The sequence below is a fragment of the Arachis hypogaea genome, chromosome 3, assembly GCF_003086295.3.
Source record: "Arachis hypogaea cultivar Tifrunner chromosome 3, arahy.Tifrunner.gnm2.J5K5, whole genome shotgun sequence".
Classification (NCBI taxonomy): domain Eukaryota; kingdom Viridiplantae; phylum Streptophyta; class Magnoliopsida; order Fabales; family Fabaceae; genus Arachis; species Arachis hypogaea.
In genome coordinates this window covers 61,155,641-61,166,378 of record NC_092038.1, presented here as the reverse complement: position 1 = coordinate 61,166,378, position 10,738 = coordinate 61,155,641, and positions in this window count along the sequence as shown.

Below are 10,738 nucleotides of genomic sequence, written 5' to 3'. Positions count from 1 at the left end.
ACACACGCTCATTCATTTTCCTTGGTTTCTTGGCACGGTAATGGGACTTAGTTCCTTACTTCCTCATGGTCCCGTGTTCAACTCTTGTGGCAAGCATCATAGGCATTTTTCCTTTGATTTTCTTCCTTGGTGAGCCCGATACTGCCCTTGTGGAGGGCAGGGCAACATTTTCTTCTTCTTGATTCCAAGGCACAAATTTGTGCTCTGCCCTTGTAGTGGGCAGGGCAGAGTTGCCTTCTTTACCTTGTTCCCTTATGTTGCCCTCCTAGAGGGCAGTGTGCCCTTGTGGAGGGCAATGCTTGCCTCCCCCATTGCATGCGACACACTTTTCCTTCCTTTGACCACACTTCCTTCTCCTTGGGTCACGCTTTCTTAGGCCACGCTTTTCTCTTTTATTCTTTTCTTCACCTGAAATAAACCAAAACAACCACTCCAAGTATCACTAAATTCATAAGGCTTATAAATCAATTAAACTTCAATTAAAATTAGCTTAAACCTCATGAATTAACATTAATTTCATGGTGGTTGCTTGATTTAAAGAAGTTATGCATTTTCACTCCAAATCACTTACTTAGGAAGCAAGAAAGTGCATAAAGACTAACAAAACAAGTGAAATTAGCTTGAAAAATGGGTATATGATGACTTGTCATCACAACACCAAACTTAAATCTTGCTTGTCCCCAAGCAAGCATCAAAACTAAGAGTAAATGATATGAATAAGAAAAGAACACATATCCTTATTAGGCATATAGCAAAACTTGATTTATGGGATCTTTATGCAGATAATGATAACTCAACTATTATTGCTGTTACATAATATACATCTTTCCTCAAAGGCTTGCTAAACTTGCTGTTATAACACTCACTTTTGAATTACTCCCTTGCTAACTTTTCTTGGCTTATAATGCTTAACAAGCTTATTATTCTTTTGGAGGTTTGGTGTCAAATGTTGCAGTAGTAGCCTTTGGCTTTATTTTCTTTTCTTTTGCTCAACATCTTTCCACCACAGACACATGGCTCACTAATTCTTCCTAGGATCATTGATGCCCAGCATCTCTTTGGATAACTAAATGTTCTGTATCTAAGTTGCTCTTTATTGTGGATTTTCAATTGGCCATCCCAAATCAGTTGATCTAAGTGACCGAGTTTTAAAATACCCCTTAGAATTTACTCATCCAAGCATATCTTAGTACAAGAACACCACAGGCATATGTCCTAGGGTCCAAGCTATTGGTGTCCAACCTTTATTCTTTGTTTTTCTTGCCATTTTGGCTTTTTCTTTCCCTTTTTTTTCTGTTTTTGTTATCAAGGCTTTTTCATTATTGATAAGAGTCTTTGTAACAGCAAGCTAACTCACACTTGAATGAGAATGATATTATGCAACAATTATTTCATGAGTTATGCATTTAATCAAACACATATACCACCACTAACTTCCATTCTTACTTATGCAACATTGGATATTTCACTTTTCAATTCACACAAATCTCTTTTATTTAAGCATATGGGGAAACAAAACAAAATTTAAAGCTAAGTGATGGATAACAAGCATTATGCAGATTTAGCATTTTTAACAAACAATTTCACTTGCAACTAGATAAACACTTTAGCAAGACATACAATGGTTTCCAGATTCAAAACATTTCACAGCAGCAAGGATCAAGTTTAGATACAACCTTTGAAGTTGCAGCCCTTTGATTCTTCCTTCTGTTGTGTTCTATTTGAGTTAAGATGCATAATGTCTTCAATTGTTGACTCATGTCCTGCATAATTCTCAAAGTTTCTTGCTTCTCAAGCCCTTAATTACTTGGTTAGTATGCATAGTGTGGCTCCTGGAACCGTTTTGGTGTGTGAACACCAAACTTAATTGTTTGCCACTGCCTCTTACGCAACAATTTTAACCATATGTGAAACCTTGTGTCCTTGCTAAAGGTTAATGAAATTAAAGCTAGAAAGCAATTAAACAGTTGAATAATGTGTTTGGTTGCTTGGAGTTAGCATCATGCAAGAGGTGAGAATGTGTTTTTAAATGATATTTTTGGTGGAACACCAAACTTAAAATCTTTCATTCTCCCTTAAATTGTTTTGGTGTGCAACACCAAACTTAGCTCCTTGCAATCCATACCAATTATTCAACATTTTTATTGAAACATCTATGAAAGAAAACTATCTCAGGTTGGGTTGCCTCCCAACAAGCGCTCTTTTATTGTCACTAGCTTGACATCTTCTATTTTTGCTTCAAGGGGGATTTAGGTTCTGGACCTCCTTTTCTTTGTTCCATTGCCCCCCTAGGTACAGTTTTGCTCTATGACCATTTGCTGTAAACCGACTCTTTGTTGCTTCATCTAGCAATTCAATACTCCCATAAGGGAAAACCTTAGTCACCAAGTATGGACCAGTCCACTTAGACTTAAGCTTGCCAGGGAATATCTTGAGCCGTGAGTTGTACAAGAGTACTTGTTGTCCAGGTTTGAATTCTTTCTTCAGAATCTTCCTATCATGCCATCTCTTAGCTTTTTCCTTGTATATCTTGGTATTTTCATAGGCTTCTAGCCTAAACTCATCTAGCTCATTCAGCTGCAACAACCTTTTCTCTCCTGCTGCTTCAGAATCCAAATTTAGAAGTTTAGTGGCCCAAAAGGCTTTGTGCTCAAGCTCTACAGGGAGATGACAAGATTTGCCATATAACAGCTGAAATGGGGACTTCCTAGCCCAATCCTTTCTTGTGCTACCGACTGTTTTTTCTAGGATCTTCTTTAGTTCCCTGTTTGCTAATTCTGCCTGCCCATTAGTTTGAGGGTGATATGGTGTGGCTACCTTATGGATAACTCCATATTTGTGGAGAAGTTTCTCCATTTGTTTGTTACAAAAATGACCACCACCATCACTGATGAGACCCTTGGGTACTCCATATCTAGTAAAGATGTGCTTCTTTAGGAATTGAAGGACAATTTGTGCATCACAGGTAGTTGTGGCTATGGCTTCCACCCATTTTGAAACATACTCCACTGCTACCAAGATATATCTAAACGAATAAGAAGGGGGAAAGGGTCCCATGAAATCAATGCCCCATAGATCAAACAATTCTACTTCCAAAATGAAGTTCTGTGGCATCTCGTTCCTTCTTGTTAGTCCTCCTGCTCTTTGGCATTCATTACATTGGTGGACAAACTCCCTGGCATCTTTGAAGATGGTTGGCCAATAGAAACCACTTTGTAATATCTTTGCTGCTGTTCTTTCTGGACCAAAGTGTCCACCATAAGCTGAGCCATGGCAATGCCATAATATATCTCTTATTTCACTTTCAGGAATACATCTCCTGATTATTCCATCAGAGCATCTTCTGAACAGATAGGGTTCATCCCACAAGAACTTCCTTGCTTCATTGATTAGTTTCTTCACTTGTTGCTTAGTGAATTCTTGAGGTATCTTTCTCCCTACTTGTAGTTTGCTATATCAGCGAACCATGGTGTTTGTTGGATCAGCATAAGATGTTCATCTGGGAAGCTTTCATTCACAGGTAATGAGGCCTTTTGAATTGTTTCTGGTGGCAGCCTTGATAAATGATCAGCAACTAGATTTTCAGTGCCTTTCCTGTCCTTCACCTCAATGTCAAATTCTTGTAGGAGTAGAATCCACCTGATGAGTCTTGGTTTAGCATCCTGCTTTGACATCAAATACTTGAGAGCAGCATGATCAGTATAAACCACAATTTTAGATCCTATCAAGTACGATCTAAACTTATCAAATGCATAGACTACAGCTAACAATTCCTTCTCTGTTGTAGTATAATTTTTTTGAGCTTCATTCAATACTTTACTTGCATAATATATGACATGATGCAAATTTCCCTTCTTCTGTCCAAGTACAGCACCAATTGCAATATCACTTGCATCACACATGAGTTCAAACGGTAAGTTCCAATCCGGGGGTGTGATAATTGGTGCTGTTGTGAGTTTATGTTTTAAAGTTTCAAAAGCATGCTGGCAATTTTCATCAAAAACAAAAGGTTTATCAATCATTAAAAGGTTACTCAAAGGTTTGGCTATTTAGAAAAATCTTTGATAAACCTTCTATAAAATCCTGCATGTCCCAAGAAACTTCTAACAGATTTCACATTAGTTTGTGGAGGGAGTTTTTCTATTATTTCCACTTTTGCCTTGTCAACCTCTATCCCTTTTCTTGAAACTTTATGACCAAGAACAATCCCCTCAGGCACCATGAAATGGCACTTCTCCCAGTTCAAAACCAAGTTAGTTTCTTGCACCATTTCAAGACAAGAGTTAGATGGTTTAAGCAAGTATTGAAATTATCACCAAAAACAGAGAAGTCATCCATGAAAACCTCTAAAAATTTTTCAACCATATCTGAGAAAATGGAGAGCATACACCTTTGAAAAGTGGTTGGGGCATTGCATAATCCGAATGGCATTCTTCTATAGGCAAAAACTCCAACTGGGCATGTGAATGACGTTTTTTCTTGGTCCTTTGGATCTACCACTATCTGATTATACCCAGAATAGCCATCCAAGAAACAATAATAAGCATGGCCAGCCAACCTTTCAAGCATTTGGTCAATGAAAGGAAGTGGAAGTGATCTTTGCGTGTGGCATCGTTCAACCTTCTATAATCAATACACATCCTCCACCCTGTTACAGTTCTGGTGGGAATGAGTTCACTCCTCTCATTGGTAATGACTGTCATCCCACCTTTCTTTGGTACCACTTGGACTGGGCTTATCCATGAGCTATCGGAAATAGGATATATGATTCCTGCATTCCATAATTTCATTACTTCCTTCTGGACGACTTCCTTCATTGCAGGATTTAGTCTTCTTTGCGGTTGAATTACTGCTTTGGAATTGTCCTCCAAAAGAATCTTATGCATGCATACTGTAGAGCTGATGCCTTTCAGGTCATCAATGGTCCATCCTAAGGCATCCTTGTGAGCTCTGAGAACATCAAGAAGCTCTCCTTCTTCTTTCTTTGTCAATGATGAATTAATGATCACTGGGAAGCTCTCCGAAGTGCCAAGAAATGCATATTTGAGATGAGAAGGTAGTGGCTTTAGTTCTTGCTTTTGCACCTCTTCTTTCTTGCTTGGTTCCACCTCTTTGTCGATGGAAGCCTCAGCTACATGTTCCTCTATTGTTTCTTTATTGTCTTTTTCTTGCTCATACTGATTGATGTCTAACATTTCTTCCACCAGGCTCTCTATCATTTCCACCCTCAAATGATCTTCTTGCTCAGGAGGGTGCTGCATTGACTTAAAAACATTTATGATCATTTGCTCATTGTGTACTCTGAAAATCATCTCTCCTTTTTCCACATCTATAATGGCTCTTGCAGTTGCTAGAAATGGTCTGCCCAAGATGATTGAATTGTTGCCTTCCTCATCGGTATCTAAGATTACAAAGTCCGCAGGGAAGATAAACTCTCCAACCTTAACTAACAGATTTTCCACAATTCCATTCGGTGTCTTGATTGATCTGTCGGCCATAACTAGTGACATCTTGGTAAGTTTGAGTTCTTCTAATGGCAAGCTTCTTCATCATGGACAAGGGCATTAAGTTTATACTAGCTCCAAGATCACAGAGAGCTTTGTCCAAGGATAGCTTGCCTATAGTGCATGACACTACAAAACTCCCTGGATCCTTAAGCTTTGGTGGGATTCCCTTTTGGAGCACGGCGCTACATTCCTCACTAAGCATCACCGTTTCCTTCTCATTCCAATCTCTTTTCTTGTTGATGAGCTCTTTCAAGAACTTGGCATACAGAGGCATTTGCTCCAAAGCCTCGGCCAAAGGTATGTTGATTTCCAGCTTCTTGAAAGTCTCAAGAAATTTGTGAAAATGCTGATCCTTTGTCTCTTTGTGGAATCTTTGTGGATAAGGCAGTGGTGGTGTTAAGTTCTTCTCCATTTGATATTGTCTTGGATTTGGTTCTTCCCTGATCTGCTTTCCTTCTTCAAATTCTGTGGCTCATTGTCTTCCTCTGTGAGTTTTTCTGGGACATTCTTGCTTACCATATCCTTGTTGATGGCTTCATCATTCTTTGTTGGCTCAGTATCATTATTCTTGGTTGCTCCTTGGTTACCATCCAATAACACTTTTCCACTTCTTAGTTGCACGACCTTGCATTCTTCCTTTGGGTTGGAATGGTGTCACTAGGTAGTGAACTTGATGGCTTCTCAACAGAAATCTGCTTGGAAATTTGCCCAATTTGCCTTTCTAAGTTCTTCATGGAAGCTTCTTGGTTCTTTGTTTCAATTCTTGGTTCTTCATCATTTTCTCCATGAGCATCTCTAGATTGGTGATCCTCTGAGATTCTTATGAAATTGGTTGTTTTGGGTGTTGATGGATGATGATAAGTGGTTTGATTTGTTGGGTGGTTATTGGGTGGATAATGGTTAGAGTTGGGGTAATTATTTTGTGGTTTTCTGTATGTATTTTGGTTAGTGTTTGGCTGGGGGTTATGGTTTGTGCTTTTCCAATTATTCTGACTTGTGTTTCTTTGCCATGGTTGTTGGTTTTGATTATGGTTGTCTCCCCATCTGAGTTTGGATGTTCTTCCAGGATGGATTATAAGTATCACCATAGACTTCATTTGTTCCAGGATTTTGGTTGTGCATGTACTGGACTTGCTCTTGCTGTTGCTCCTCTTGAGTTTCTTCACTTTGCACCCAAGTAGTTGGTGGTTGGCTTGTGGCACTCACTGATGCAACTTGCAAGCCATCAATTCTTTTGGCCATTTGTTCAAACTGTTGTTGAATCTGCTGCTGCATTATCTTGTTTTGAGCTAGAATTGAATGCACTCCTTCTAACTCCGTTACTCCTCTTCGTTGTGATGGTTGGCGTTGTCTTTGATGAGCAAAGAAATATTGGTTATTGGCCACCATGTCAATGAGGTTTTGAGCTTCCTCTGTAGTTTTCATGAGTTGCAAAGAGCCTCCAGCTGAATGATCAAGTGCTTCTTGAGCTTTAAGAGTGAGTCCCTCATAGAAGTTCTGCAACTTGTCCCACTCAGTGAACATCTCTGGTGGACATTTCCTCAATAGTGCCTTATATCTTTCCCATGCTTCATATAAGTTTTCAGCCTCCATTTGAGTGAATGTCTGCACCTCTGTCTTCAATCTTAGGATTCTTTGAGGGGGATAAAATTTGGCAAGGAATTTGCTCACTAAGTCATCCCAAGTGTTGATGCTTTCTTTTGGAAAGGTCTCTAGCCATTGAGTGGCTTTATCTCTGAGAGAAAATGGAAAGAGCAACAACTTGTAGCTATCAGGAGGTACACCATTGGTTTTTACCGTGTCACAAATTCTCAAGAAGGTAGACAAATGTTGATTTGGATCTTCCAAAGGCCCTCCTCCAAAAGAACAGTTGTTTTGAACCAAAGTGATGAGTTGTGGCTTTAGTTCAAAATTGTTTGCATTGACATTAGGAGGAAGAATGCTACTTCCACAATGTCTAGCATTTGCAAATGTGTATGAAGCTAGGACTCTTCTTTGTTGTTGGTTATTGTTGGCTCCTTCTCCTGGTTGATTGATATCTCCTTCCATTTCTTGGAATTCCTCCTCAGATTCTTCCTCTCCGATAACGTTCTTCCCTCTTTCATCTCTTCTTATTCTTCGAAGAGTTCTTTGGTCAATTTCAGAGAGAATAGGGGAAGATCTTCCCTGTACCTGACATAGAAACACACAACAATAAACACACAGATCCAGAAAACCAATGAAACTTCAATCTATAGTTAGAATGAAGTTTTAGTTAGTTTAAGCAAAATTCAAACAGTTAGTGTGTTAGTCAAAATTAAAAGAACAGAAAGAAAAAGTGCTTAATCTAGACCTCCACTTCACTTAATCATTGTCAATCTATTTCAATCCCCGGCAACGGCGCCAAAAAATTGATGTGTGGAAAACTATCCAACATAAAACTCACCGGCAAGTGTACCGGGTCGCATCAAGTAATAATAACTCACATGAGTGAGGTCGATCCCACAGGATTGAAGGATTGAGCAATTTTAGTTTAGTGGTTGATTTAGTCAAGCGAATCAAGTTTTGGTTGAGTGGGTTGTATTTAACAGAATATAAATTGCTTGGATGTAAAGGGAGAAGGGGAAATTGCAGTAAATTAAAGAACAGGAAAGTAAACTTGTTGAATCTTAAAGAACAAGAAAGTAAATGACTGAAACTTAAAGTGCAAGAAATGTAAATTGTAGAAACTTAAAGTGCAAGAAATGTAAATTGCTTGAATATAAAAGGGGTTTGAGGACTGGGATTGCAGAATCTAAACAAAGAGAAATTTAATTGCCACAATTAATAGAGCAGAAATTGAATTGAAAGCAATGAGGATTCAAACAGAAATTGAAATTAAAGTGCAGTAAGGTTCACAGAAGAACCGTAAGTAAATTAGGATCTCAGGGTTCAAGAGACTAGGTAGCAGAGCCTAGATCTCAATTACCTTCCTAGATCCAAGTTCTCAAAGCAATTGACAAGAAATTGAAGAAGAAACAGTAAAGGAAACGAAATTGAATTCAATTATGCAGAAGAGAAATTAAAAGATTTTGAATGGAGATTGAGACAGAATTTCCTCAATTCTTCACACCCAAAACTCAAAACAAGGAAATTGAGAAGGCCCAAGCAAGAATGAGGAAGAAGAGAGATCAATTCTCCTCCCCAATTCTCTGAAATCTCAGTGAAGACAGCAAGAGAAGTTCCAAAGTGCAAAAAATAAAATTCAAAGCTTAAAAGAAGTGCCAAAATTCAAAGCTAAGCAAAAGGTCCTAATTACATCAAACTAGCACCTATTTATACACTTTCTATTCTTGGTTTTGGGATTTGGATGGGCTTTTTGATTTGGTGAAGAAATGAATTAAATTGGAGTTTTAATTGAATTTTCGGCCCAAAAATAATAGCTCCCAGGAGGCTGCCCTGCCCTTGTGGATGCAGGGCAGGATTTGGTGCGTGTTGGTGCTTGCTTGGTGCGGCTTGGTGCGGCTTGTGCGCAGAATGTTGCCCTGCCCCGCGCGGAGGGCTGGGCAGGAAAAATTGGTTGCCGCCAGAATCATGTGCCACGATGGTGCGTGTGCCAGCGCTATGCTGCATTCTGCCATGGTGCGCCAGAATGGTGCACAGGATGCTGCCCTGCCCTCGCGGAGGGCAGGGCAGGAAAAATTGGTGCTGCCAGGATCGTGCTGTGGTGCGCGCTGGTGCTGCCAGGATAGTGATTTGGTGCGTGACAAACCCCATTTTGAGGTTTATCTTGTGCTAATTTCAAAGGGTTTATCAATGATTTCACACCACTTCTGCATGAAAATACAAGGATTTGCATTCCTTTCCTAGTTTTGTCTCATGAATGAAAACATGCTTATTTTGCACTAAAATAGATACGTCTCTAATCCTCTCTTGATGCCATTCGATGCCGTGACTTGTGCGCTAAGTGGTTTCAGGATATAGAGCAGGAATGGACAGGAAAAGAGAAGGAAGACGGGTGCAAGGAAAGTAAGCATGAGAATTGAAGCTTTGGAAATTTCCACATGGGCGCGTGCGCGCACCTGACGCGCCCCGCGCGGATAAGAGCAACGTGAAGCCGAGACCAAGAGCTAAGCCACGAGCCGGCTTAAGTAGCGGCTAAGCCAGGATTCTCATGGACGCGCACGCGTACGTCCCACCTCCGCGTACACTCCAAACCGCATCCATGGCGCGTCCGCGTACCTTGCGCGTACGCGCCGATGTTCGAATATGATTTTTTTAGAAGTCACGTGACTCAGGCGTGGAGTTGGTTAGAGATCTGAACTTTTGAGGAGTGTATTGGCGGGAAAAGTCTCAAGAGGATAGGAGAGCAAGAGTCAGGACACTTAGTTCATTTTCTAGTTTTGGAGATATTTTTGGGGGGGAGAGAGAAGAGAGGACTGAAGTTCTTACTAGGGTTCTTCTTCATCAAAATTCTGGATTTGTTACCCATTCCTTGGTGAGATCCATTGCAACTTTCACTTCATTTTGTTCATGTCATAGGTTTCCTTTTCCCAATTTCAAGTTGTAGTTGTAATTGCTAAATTCCTTGGATCTAGGATCAACTTTATGATTTTTTGGATTCCATGATGCCTTGAGATTTTGATCCTCATTATTGCTCTTGACAACTGTTGTTAATCCTTGCATTGCAACATTTTAATTTACCTTCTCTTCATTTTACTATGACTTTCTTTCATGCTCACCATATGTTTGATAAAATGTCAACACTAGCTATGGAGTAGAATTTTACACTTGGCATAGGTTTTCATTGGAAGAAATTAATAGTTGTATCAATAGTTGATTGAGATGGGATCTAATTGATTGGATGCACTAAAGCTAGATTCCCATGAGGTGAGCTAGATTGTATCAAGTGATTTTCATTTGATTTTCCTCATATTGCTTGGGGAATAACTAAATTGACAGGCAAGGCCTAATTGTTGTCAACATTGACATGGACTATAAGGATAGAATTTCTAATGCCAATCCTAAGCCAAGCCTTTTGATAATTGATTGTTTGTTTTCATTACTTTGCTAAAACCTTCGAATAATTCCAACAAGCTTACTAAATCAATAAGATGCATACTTTGCAATTCCAAGGGAGAACGACTCGGGAGACTAGTACTCTCGGATATAGATTGTAGATTTGTTTGATGATGGATTTTTCGTTGGTTTAGACTATACTACGATTGATCACTTGATAAATTCTATACCGACAAAATTCATTTGTCAAAATG